The following is a 12,570-nucleotide window of genomic DNA, read 5'->3' on the forward strand; positions in this document are numbered from 1 at the left end:
TAGAAATGACCATCAGTTTCATACTGGTTGCAATTATCCGTTTTATACGATGGAAAAACTGTTGTATTTATATTGTATTTTATGCTTCTGGCATTGACTTCTAAGGCACTAACTATTCGACCTGGTGGAGCAACGCCCTAGAGTGAAGCCTAGGTTGCCCGGAACGTAGAATTGGCCATCACTTTCAAACTGGCTGCAATTAATCTTGTTATACGATGGAAAAACTGTTGTATGTTCATTGCATTTTATGCTTCCGGCGTTCACTTCTTAGGCCCTAACTATTCGATCTGGTGGAACAACAGCCTAGGGTGAAGCCTAGCTTGCCCGGAACGTAGAAATGACCATTACTTTCACACTGTTTGCAATTATTCCTTTTATACGATGGAAAAGCTGTTGTATTTATATCGCATTTTATGCTTCTGGCGTTTACTTCTAAGGCCCTAACTATTCAATCTGTTGGAGCAACGCCCTAGGGTGAAGCCTAGGTTGCTCGGAAAGTAGAAATGACCATAACTTTCACACTGGTTGCAATTATTCGTTTTATACGATGGAAACGCTGTTGTATTTATATCGTATTTTTGCTTCTGGCGTTTACTTCTAAGGTCCTAACTATTCGATCTGGTGGAGCAACGCCCTGGAGTGAAACCTAGGTTGCCCGGAACGTAGAATTGGCCATCACTTTCAAAATGGTTGCAATTATTCCTGTTATATGATGGAAACACAGTTGTATTTTTTTTGCATTTTATGGTTCGGGCGTTGACTTCTAAGGCCCTGACAATTCAATCCGTTGGAACAACGCCCTAGCGTGAAGCCTAGATTGGTCGGAAAGTAGAAATGACCATAAGTTTCATACTGGTTGCAATTACTTGTTTCATACGATGGAAAAACTGTTGTATTTATATTGTATTTTATGCTTCTGGCATTGACTTTTACGGCACTAACTATTCGATCTGGTGGAGCAACGCCCTAGAGTGAAGCCTAGGTTGCCCGGAACGTAGAATTGGCCATCACTTTCAAAGTGGTCGCAATTACTCCTGTTATATGGTGGAAACACTGTTGTATTTTTTTTGCATTTTATGGCTCGGGCGTAGACTTCTAAGGCCCTAACTATTCAATCTGTTGGAGCATCTCCCTAGGGTGAAGCCTAGGTTGCTCGGAAAGTAGAAATGACCATAAGTTTCATACTGGTTGCAATTATTCGTTTTATACGATGGAAAAGCTGTTGTATTTATATTGTGTTTTATGCTTCTGGCGTTGACCTCTAAGGCACTAACTATTCGATCTGGTGGAGCAACGCCCTAGAGTGAAGCCTAGGTTGCCCGGGACGTAGAATTGGCCATCACTTTCTAACTGGTTGCAATTATTCCTGTTATATTATGGAAACACTGTTGTATTTTTATTGCGTTTTATGCTTCGGGCGTTGACTTCTAAGGACCTAACTATTCGATCTGGTGGAGCAACGCCCTAGAGTGAATCCCAGGTTGCACGGAAAGTAGAAATGACCATAAGTATCATACTGGTTGCAATTATTCTTTTTATACGATGGAAAAACTGTTGTATTTATATTGTATTTTATGCTTCTGGCGTTGACTTCTAAGGCCCTAGCTGTTCGATCTAGTGGAGCAACGCCCTAAAGTGAAGCCTAGGTTGCCCGGAAAGGAGAAATGACCATCACGTTCAAACTGGTTGCAATTAATCCTTTTATACGATGGAAAAGCTGTTGTATTTATATCGTATTTTATGCTTCTGGCGTTTACTTCTAAGGACCTAACTATTCGATCTGGTGGAGCAACGCCCTGGAGTGAATCTTAGGTTGCTCGGAATGTAGAAATGACCATAACTTTCACACTGGTTGCAATTATTCGTTTTATACGACGGAAACGCTGTTGTATTTATATTGTACTTTTTGCCTCTGGCGTTGACTTCTAAGGCCGTCGCTATTAGATGTGGTGGAGCAACGCCCTAGAGTGACGCCTACGGTGCTCGGAAAGTAGAAATGACCATTACTTTCACACTGGTTGCAATTATTCCTTTTATACGATGGAAAAGCTGTTGTATTTATATCGTATTTTATGCTTCTGGCGTTTACTTCTAAGGACCTAACTATTCGATCTGGTGGAGCAACGCCCTAGAGTGAATCCTAGGTTGCTCGGAATGTAGAAATGACCATAACTTTCACACTGGTTGCAATTATTCGTTTTATACGATGGAAACGCTGTTGTATTTATATTGTACTTTATGCCTCTGGCGTTGACTTCTAAGGCCGTAGCTATCAGATGTGGTGGAGCAACGCCCTAGAGTGACGCCTAGGGTGCTCGGAAAGTAGAAATGACCATTACTTTCACACTGGTTGCAATTATTCGTTTTATACGATGGAAAAGCTGTTGTATTTATATCGTATTTTATGCTTCTGGCGTTGACTTCTTAGGCCGTAACTATACGGTCTGGTGGAGCAACGCCCTGGAGTGAAACCTAGGTTGCCCGGAACGTAGAATTGGCCATCACTTTCAAACTGGTTGCAATTATTCCTGTTATATGATGGAAACACTGTTGTATTTTTTTTGCATTTTATGGTTCGGGCGTTGACTTCTAAGACCCTAACTATTCAATCTGTTGGAGCAACGCCCTAGGCTGAAGCCTAGGTTGCTCTGAAAGTAGAAATGTCCATAAGGTTCACACTGGTTGCAATTATTCGTTTTATACGATGGAAAAACTGTTGTATTTATATTGTATGTTATGCTTCTGGCGTTGACTTCTGAGGCACTAACTATTCGATCTGGTGGAGCAACGCAATAGAGTGAAGCATAGGTTGCCCGGAACGTAGAATTGGCCATCACTTTCAAACTGGTTGCAATTATTCCTGTTATATGATGGAAGCACTGTTGCATTTTTTTTGCATTTTATGGTTCGGGCGTTGACTTCTAAGGCCCTAACTATTCAATCTGTTGGAGCAACGCCCTAGGGTGAAGCCTAGGTTGCTCGGAAAGTAGAAATGACGATAAGTTTCATTCTGGTTGCAATTATTCGTTTTATACGATGGAAACGCTGTTGTATTTATATCGTATTTTATGCTTCTGGCGTTTACTTCTAAGGACCTAACTATTCGATCTGGTGGAGCAACGCCCTAGAGTGAATCCTAGGTTGCTCGGAATGTAGAAATTACCATAACTTTCACACTTGTTGCAATTATTCGTTTTATACGATGGAAACGCTGTTGTATTTATATCGTATTTTATGCTTCTGGCGTTTACTTCTAAGGACCTAACTATTCGATCTGGTGGAGCAACGCCCTGGAGTGAATCTTAGGTTGCTCGGAATGTAGAAATGACCATAACTTTCACACTGGTTGCAATTATTCGTTTTATACGACGGAAACGCTGTTGTATTTATATTGTACTTTTTGCCTCTGGCGTTGACTTCTAAGGCCGTAGCTATTAGATGTGGTGGAGCAACGCCCTAGAGTGACGCCTACGGTGCTCGGAAAGTAGAAATGACCATTACTTTCACACTGGTTGCAATTATTCCTTTTATACGATGGAAAAGCTGTTGTATTTATATCGTATTTTATGCTTCTGGCGTTTACTTCTAAGGACCTAACTATTCGATCTGGTGGAGCAACGCCCTAGAGTGAATCCTAGGTTGCTCGGAATGTAGAAATGACCATAACTTTCACACTGGTTGCAATTATTCGTTTTATACGATGGAAACGCTGTTGTATTTATATTGTACTTTATGCCTCTGGCGTTGACTTCTAAGGCCGTAGCTATTAGATGTGGTGGAGCAATGCCCTAGAGTGACGCCTAGGGTGCTCGGAACGTAGAAATGACCATTACTTTCACACTGGTTGCAATTATTCGTTTTATACGATGGAAAAGCTGTCGTATTTATATCGTATTTTATGCTTCTGGCGTTTACTTCTAAGGACCTAACTATTCGATCTGGTGGAGCAACGCCCTAGAGTGAATCTTAGGTTGCTCGAAATGTAGAAATGACCATAACTTTCACACTGGTTGCAATTATTCGTTTTATACGTCGGAAACGCTGTTGTATTTATATTGTACTTTTTGATTCTGGCGTTGACTTCTAAGGCCGTAGCTATCAGATGTGGTGGAGCAACGCCCTAGAGTGACGCCTAGGGTGCTCGGAAAGTAGAAATGACCATTACTTTCACACTGGTTGCAATTATTCGTTTTATACGATGGAAAAGCTGTTGTATTTATATCGTATTTTATGCTTCTGGCGTTGACATCTTAGGCCGTAACTATACGGTCTGGTGGAGCAACGCCCTGGAGTGAAACCTAGGTTGCCCGGAACGTAGAATTGGCCATCACTTTCAAACTGGTTGCAATTATTCCTGTTATATGATGGAAACACTGTTGTATTTTTTTTGCATTTTATGGTTCGGGCGTTGACTTCTAAGACCCTAACTATTCAATCTGTTGGAGCAACGCCCTAGGCTGAAGCCTAGGTTGCTCTGAAAGTAGAAATGTCCATAAGGTTCACACTGGTTGCAATTATTCGTTTTATACGATGGAAAAACTGTTGTATTTATATTGTATGTTATGCTTCTGGCGTTGACTTCTGAGGCACTAACTATTCGATCTGGTGGAGCAACGCAATAGAGTGAAGCATAGGTTGCCCGGAACGTAGAATTGGCCATCACTTTCAAACTGGTTGCAATTATTCCTGTTATATGATGGAAGCACTGTTGCATTTTTTTTGCATTTTATGGTTCGGGCGTTGACTTCTAAGGCCCTAACTATTCAATCTGTTGGAGCAACGCCCTAGGGTGAAGCCTAGGTTGCTCGGAAAGTAGAAATGACGATAAGTTTCATTCTGGTTGCAATTATTCGTTTTATACGATGGAAACGCTGTTGTATTTATATCGTATTTTATGCTTCTGGCGTTTACTTCTAAGGACCTAACTATTCGATCTGGTGGAGCAACGCCCTAGAGTGACTCCTAGGTTGCTCGGAATGTAGAAATGACCATAACTTTCACACTGGTTGCAATTATTCGTTTTATACGATGGAAACGCTGTTGTATTTATATTGTACTTTATGCCTCTGGCGTTGACTTCTAAGGCCGTAGCTATTAGATGTGGTGGAGCAATGCCCTAGAGTGACGCCTAGGGTGCTCGGAACGTAGAAATGACCATTACTTTCACACTGGTTGCAATTATTCGTTTTATACGATGGAAAAGCTGTCGTATTTATATCGTATTTTATGCTTCTGGCGTTTACTTCTAAGGACCTAACTATTCGATCTGGTGGAGCAACGCCCTAGAGTGAATCTTAGGTTGCTCGAAATGTAGAAATAACCATAACTTTCACACTGGTTGCAATTATTCGTTTTATACGTCGGAAACGCTGTTGTATTTATATTGTACTTTTTGATTCTGGCGTTGACTTCTAAGGCCGCAGCTATCAGATGTGGTGGAGCAACGGCCTAGAGTGAATCCTAGGTTGCTCGGAATGTAGAAATGACCATAACTTTCACACTGGTTGCAATTATTCGTTTTATACGATGGAAACGCTGTTGTATTTATATTGTACTTTATGTCTCTGGCGTTGCGTTCTAAGGCCGTAGCTCTTAGATGTGGTGGAGCAACGCCCTAGCGTGACGCCTAGGGTGCTCGGAACGTAGAAATGACCATTACTTTCACACTGGTTGCAATTATTCGTCTTATACGATGGAAAAGCTGTTGCATTTATATCGTATTTTATGCTTCTGGCGTTGACTTCTTAGTCCGTAACTATTCGGTCTGGTGGAGCAACGCCCTGGAGTGAAACCTAGGTTGCCCGGAACGTAGAATTGGCCATCACTTTCAAACTGGTTGCAATTATTCCTGTTATATGATGGAAACACTGTTGTATTTTTTTTGCATTTTATGGTTCGGGCGTTGATTTCTAAGGCCCTAACTATTCAATCCGTTGGAGCAACGCCCTAGCGTGAAGCCTAGGTTGCTCGGAAAGTAGAAATGACCATAAGTTTCATACTGGTTGCAATTATTTGTTTCATACGATGGAAAAACTGTTGTATTTATATTGTATTTTATGATTCTGGCGTTGACTTCTACGGCACTAACTATTCGATCTGGTGGAGCAACGCCCTAGCGTGACGCCTAGGGTGCTCGGAACGTAGAAATGACCATTACTTTCACACTGGTTGCAATTATTCGTCTTATACGATGGAAAAGCTGTTGCATTTATATCGTATTTTATGCTTCTGGCGTTGACTTCTTAGTCCGTAACTATTCGGTCTGGTGGAGCAACGCCCTGGAGTGAAACCTAGGTTGCCCGGAACGTAGAATTGGCCATCACTTTCAAACTGGTTGCAATTATTCCTGTTATATGATGGAAACACTGTTGTATTTTTTTTGCATTTTATGGTTCGGGCGTTGATTTCTAAGGCCCTAACTATTCAATCCGTTGGAGCAACGCCCTAGCGTGAAGCCTAGGTTGCTCGGAAAGTAGAAATGACCATAAGTTTCATACTGGTTGCAATTATTTGTTTCATACGATGGAAAAACTGTTGTATTTATATTGTATTTTATGATTCTGGCGTTGACTTCTACGGCACTAACTATTCGATCTGGTGGAGCAACGCCCTAGGGTGAAGCCTAGGTTGCTCGGAAAGTAGAAATGACCATTAGTTTCATACTGGTTGCAATTATTCGTTTTATACGATGGAAAAACTGTTGTATTCATATTGTATTTTATGCTTCTGGCGTTGACTTCTAAGGCCCTAGCTGTTTGATCTAGTGGAGCAACGCCGTAGAGTGAAGCCTAGGCTGCCCGGAAGGTAGAATTGGCCATCACTTTCAAACTGGTTGCAATTATTCGTTTTATACGATGGAAAAACTGTTGTATTTATATTGTATTTTATGCTCTGGAGTTGTCTTCTAAGGCACTAACTATTCGATCTGGTGGAGCAACGCCCTAGAGTGAAGCCTAGGTTGCCCGGGACGCAGAATTGGCCATCACTTTCAAACTGGTTGCAATTATTCCTGTTATATTATGGAAACACTGTTGTATTGTTATTGCATTTTATGCTTCGGGCGTTGACTTCTAAGGACCTAACTATTCTATCTGGTGGAGCAACGCCCTAGAGTGAATCCTAGGTTGCTCGGAATGTAGAAATGACCATAACTTTCACACTGGTTGCAATTATTCGTTTTACACGATGGAAACGCTGTTGTATTTATATTGTACTTTATGCCTCTGGCGTTGACTTCTAAGGCCGTAGCTATTAGATGTGGTGGAGCAAAGCCCTAGAGTGACGCCTAGGGTGCTCGGAACGTAGAAATGACCATTACTTTCACACTGGTTGCAATTATTCGTTTTATACGATGGAAAAGCTGTCGTATTTATATCGTATTTTATGCTTCTGGCGTTTACTTCTAAGGACCTAACTATTCGATCTGGTGGAGCAACGCCCTAGAGTGAATCTTAGGTTGCTCGGAATGTTGAAATGACCATAACTTTCACACTGGTTGCAATTATTCGTTTTATACGACGGAAACGCTGTTGTATTTATATTGTACTTTATGCCTCTGGCGTTGACTTCTAAGGCCGTAGCTCTTAGATGTGGTGGAGCAACGCCCTAGAGTGACGCCTAGGGTGCTCGGAACGTAGAAATGACCATTACTTTCACACTGGTTGCAATTATTCGTCTTATACGATGGAAAAGCTGTTGTATTTATATCGTATTTTATGCTTCTGGCGTTGACTTCTTAGGCCGTAACTATACGGTCTGGTGGAGCAACGCCCTGGAGTGAAACCTAGGTTGCCCGGAACGTAGAATTGGCCATCACTTTCAAACTGGTTGCAATTATTCCTGTTATATGATGGAAACACTGTTGTATTTTTTTTGCATTTTATGGTTCGGGCGTTGACTTCTAAGACCCTAACTACTCAATCTGTTGGAGCAACGCCCTAGGGTGAAGCCTAGGTTGCTCGGAAAGTAGAAATGACCATAAGTTTCATACTGGTTGCAATTATTCGTTTTATACGATGGAAAAACTGTTGTATTTATATTGTATTTTATGCTTCTGGCGTTGACTTCTAAGGCCCTAGCTGTTTGATCTAGTGGAGCAACGCCGTAGAGTGAAGCCTAGGCTGCCTGGAAGGTAGAGTTGGCCATCACTTTCAAACTGGTTGCAATTATTCGTTTTATACGATGGAAAAACTGTTGTATTTATATTGTATTTTATGCTTCTGGCGTTGACTTCTAAGGCACTAACTATTCGGTCTGGTGGAGCAACGCCCTAGAGTGAAGCCTAGGTTGCCCGGAACGTAGAATTGGCCATCACTTTCAAACTGGTTGCAATTATTCCTGTTATATGATGGATACACTGTTGTATTTTTTTTGCATTTTATGGTTCGGGCGTTGACTTCTAAGGCCCTAACTATTCAATCTGTTGGAGCAACGCCCTAGGCTGAAGCCTAGGTTGCTCTGAAAGTAGAAATGTCCATAAGGTTCATACTGGTTGCAATTATTCGTTTTATACGATGGAAAAACTGTTGTATTTATATTGTATGTTATGCTTCTGGCGTTGACTTCTGAGGCACTAGCTATACGATCTGGTGGAGCAACGCAATAGAGTGAAGCATAGGTTGCCCGGAACGTAGAATTGGCCATCACTTTCAAACTGGTTGCAATTATTCCTGTTATATGATGGAAGCACTGTTGCATTTTTTTTTGCATTTTATGGTTCGGGCGTTGACTTCTAAGGCCCTAACTATTCAATCTGTTGGAGTAACGCCCTAGGGTGAAGCCTAGGTTGCTCGGAAAGTAGAAATGACCATAAGTTTCATTCTGGTTGCAATTATTCGTTTTATACGATGGAAACGTTGTTGTATTTATATCGTATTTTATGCTTCTGGCGTTTACTTCTAAGGACCTAACTATTCGATCTGGTGGAGCAACGCCCTAGAGTGAATCCTAGGTTGCTCGGAATGTAGAAATGACCATAACTTTCACACTGGTTGCAATTATTCGTTTTATACGATGGAAACGCTGTTGTATTTATATTGTACTTTATGCCTCTGGCGTTGACTTCTAAGGCCGTAGCTATTAGATGTGGTGGAGCAATGCCCTAGAGTAACGCCTAGGGTGCTCGGAACGTAGAAATGACCATTACTTTCACACTGGTTGCAATTATTCGTTTTATACGATGGAAAAGCTGTCGTATTTATATCGTATGTTATGCTTCTGGCGTTTACTTCTAAGGACCTAACTATTCGATCTGGTGGAGCAACGCCCTAGAGTGAATCTTAGGTTGCTCGAAATGTAGAAATAACCATAACTTTCACACTGGTTGCAATTATTCGTTTTATACGTCGGAAACGCTGTTGTATTTATATTGTACTTTATGTCTCTGGCGTTGACTTCTAAGGCCGTAGCTCTTAGATGTGGTGGAGCAACGCCCTAGAGTGACGCCTAGGGTGCTCGGAACGTAGAAATGACCATTACTTTCACACTGGTTGCAATTATTCGTCTTATACGATGGAAAAGCTGTTGCATTTATATCGTATTTTATGCTTCTGGCGTTGACTTCTTAGTCCGTAACTATTCGGTCTGGTGGAGCGACGCCCTGGAGTGAAACCTAGGTTGCCCGGAACGTAGAATTGGCCATCACTTTCAAACTGGTTGCAATTATTCCTGTTATATGATGGAAACACTGTTGTATTTTTTTTGCATTTTATGGTTCGGGCGTTGATTTCTAAGGCCCTAACTATTCAATCCGTTGGAGCAACGCCCTAGCGTGAAGCCTAGGTTGCTCGGAAAGTAGAAATGACCATAAGTTTCATACTGGTTGCAATTATTTGTTTCATACGATGGAAAAACTGTTGTATTTATATTGTATTTTATGATTCTGGCGTTGACTTCTACGGCACTAACTATTCGATCTGGTGGAGCAACGCCCTAGGGTGAAGCCTAGGTTGCTCGGAAAGTAGAAATGACCATTAGTTTCATACTGGTTGCAATTATTCGTTTTATACGATGGAAAAACTGTTGTATTCATATTGTATTTTATGCTTCTGGCGTTGACTTCTAAGGCCCTAGCTGTTTGATCTAGTGGAGCAACGCCGTAGAGTGAAGCCTAGGCTGCCCGGAAGGTAGAATTGGCCATCACTTTCAAACTGGTTGCAATTATTCGTTTTATACGATGGAAAAACTGTTGTATTTATATTGTATTTTATGCTTCTGGAGTTGTCTTCTAAGGCACTAACTATTCGATCTGGTGGAGCAACGCCCTACAGTGAAGCCTAGGTTGCCCGGGACGCAGAATTGGCCATCACTTTCAAACTGGTTGCAATTATTCCTGTTATATTATGGAAACACTGTTGTATTGTTATTGCATTTTATGCTTCGGGCGTTGACTTCTAAGGACCTAACTATTCTATCTGGTGGAGCAACGCCCTAGAGTGAATCCTAGGTTGCTCGGAATGTAGAAATGACCATAACTTTCACACTGGTTGCAATTATTCGTTTTACACGATGGAAACGCTGTTGTATTTATATTGTACTTTATGCCTCTGGCGTTGACTTCTAAGGCCGTAGCTATTAGATGTGGTGGAGCAAAGCCCTAGAGTGACGCCTAGGGTGCTCGGAACGTAGAAATGACCATTACTTTCACACTGGTTGCAATTATTCGTTTTATACGATGGAAAAGCTGTCGTATTTATATCGTATTTTATGCTTCTGGCGTTTACTTCTAAGGACCTAACTATTCGAACTGGTGGAGCAACGACCTAGAGTGAATCTTAGGTTGCTCGGAATGTTGAAATGACCATAACTTTCACACTGGTTGCAATTATTCGTTTTATACGACGGAAACGCTGTTGTATTTATATTGTACTTTATGCCTCTGGCGTTGACTTCTAAGGCCGTAGCTATTAGGAATGGTGGAGCAACGCCCTAGAGTGTCGCCTAGTGTGCTCGGAACGTAGAAATGACCATTACTTTCACACTGGTTGCAATTATTCGTTTTATACGATGGAAAAGCTGCTGTATTTATATCGTATTTTATGCTTCTGGCGTTGACTTCTTAGTCCGTAACTATTCGGTCTGGTGGAGCAACGCGCTGGAGTGAAACCTAGATTGCCCGGAACGTAGAATTGGCCATCACTTTCAAACTGGTTGGAATTATTCCTGTTATATTATGGAAACACTGTTGTATTTTTATTGCATTTTATGCTTCGGGCGTTGACTTCTAAGGACCTAACTATTCTATCTGGTGGAGCAACGCCCTAGAGTGAATCCTAGGTTGCTCGGAATGTAGAAATGACCATAACTTTCACACTGGTTGCAATTATTCGTTTTATACGATGGAAACGCTGTTGTATTTATATTGTACTTTATGCCTCTGGCGTTGACTTCTAAGGCCGTAGCTATTAGATGTGGTGGAGCAACGCCCTAGAGGGACGCCTAGGGTGCTCGGAACGTAGAAATGACCATTACTTTCACACTGGTTGCAATTATTCGTTTTATACGATGGAAAAGCTGTCGTATTTATATCGTATTTTATGCTTCTGGCGTTTACTTCTAAGGACCTAACTATTCGATCTGGTAGAGCAACGCCCTAGAGTGAATCTTAGGTTGCTCGGAATGTTGAAATGACCATAACTTTCACACTGGTTGCAATTATTCGTTTTATACGACGGAAACGCTGTTGTATTTATATTGTACTTTATGCCTCTGGCGTTGTCTTCTAAGGCCGTAGCTCTTAGATGTGGTGGAGCAACGCCCTAGAGTGACGCCTAGGGTGCTCGGAACGTAGAAATGACCATTACTTTCACACTGGTTGCAATTATTCGTCTTATACGATGGAAAAGCTGTTGCATTTATATCGTATTTTATGCTTCTGGCGTTGACTTCTTAGGCCGTAACTATACGGTCTGGTGGAGCAACGCCCTGGAGTGAAACCTAGGTTGCCCGGAACGTAGAATTGGCCATCACTTTCAAACTGGTTGCAATTATTCCTGTTATATGATGGAAACACTGTTGTATTTTTTTTGCATTTTATGGTTCGGGCGTTGACTTCTAAGACCCTAACTACTCAATCTGTTGGAGCAACGCCCTAGGGTGAAGCCTAGGTTGCTCGGAAAGTAGAAATGACCATAAGTTTCATGCTGGTTGCAATTATTCGTTTTATACGATGGAAAAACTGTTGTATTTATATTGTATTTTATGCTTCTGGCGTTGACTTCTAAGGCCCTAGCTGTTTGATGTAGTGGAGCAACGCCGTAGAGTGAAGCCTAGGCTGCCTGGAAGGTAGAGTTGGCCATCACTTTCAAACTGGTTGCAATTATTCGTTTTATACGATGGAAAAACTGTTGTATTTATATTGTATTTTATGCTTCTGGCGTTGACTTCTAAGGCACTAACTATTCGGTCTGGTGGAGCAACGCCCTAGAGTGAAGCCTAGGTTGCCCGGAACGTAGAATTGGCCATCACTTTCAAACTGGTTGCAATTATTCCTGTTATATGATGGATACACTGTTGTATTTTTTTTGCATTTTATGGTTCGGGCGTTGACTTCTAAGGCCCTAACTATTCAAT

Source organism: Calliopsis andreniformis, chromosome 11 (genome assembly GCF_051401765.1).
Source record: "Calliopsis andreniformis isolate RMS-2024a chromosome 11, iyCalAndr_principal, whole genome shotgun sequence".
Classification (NCBI taxonomy): Eukaryota; Metazoa; Arthropoda; class Insecta; order Hymenoptera; family Andrenidae; genus Calliopsis; species Calliopsis andreniformis.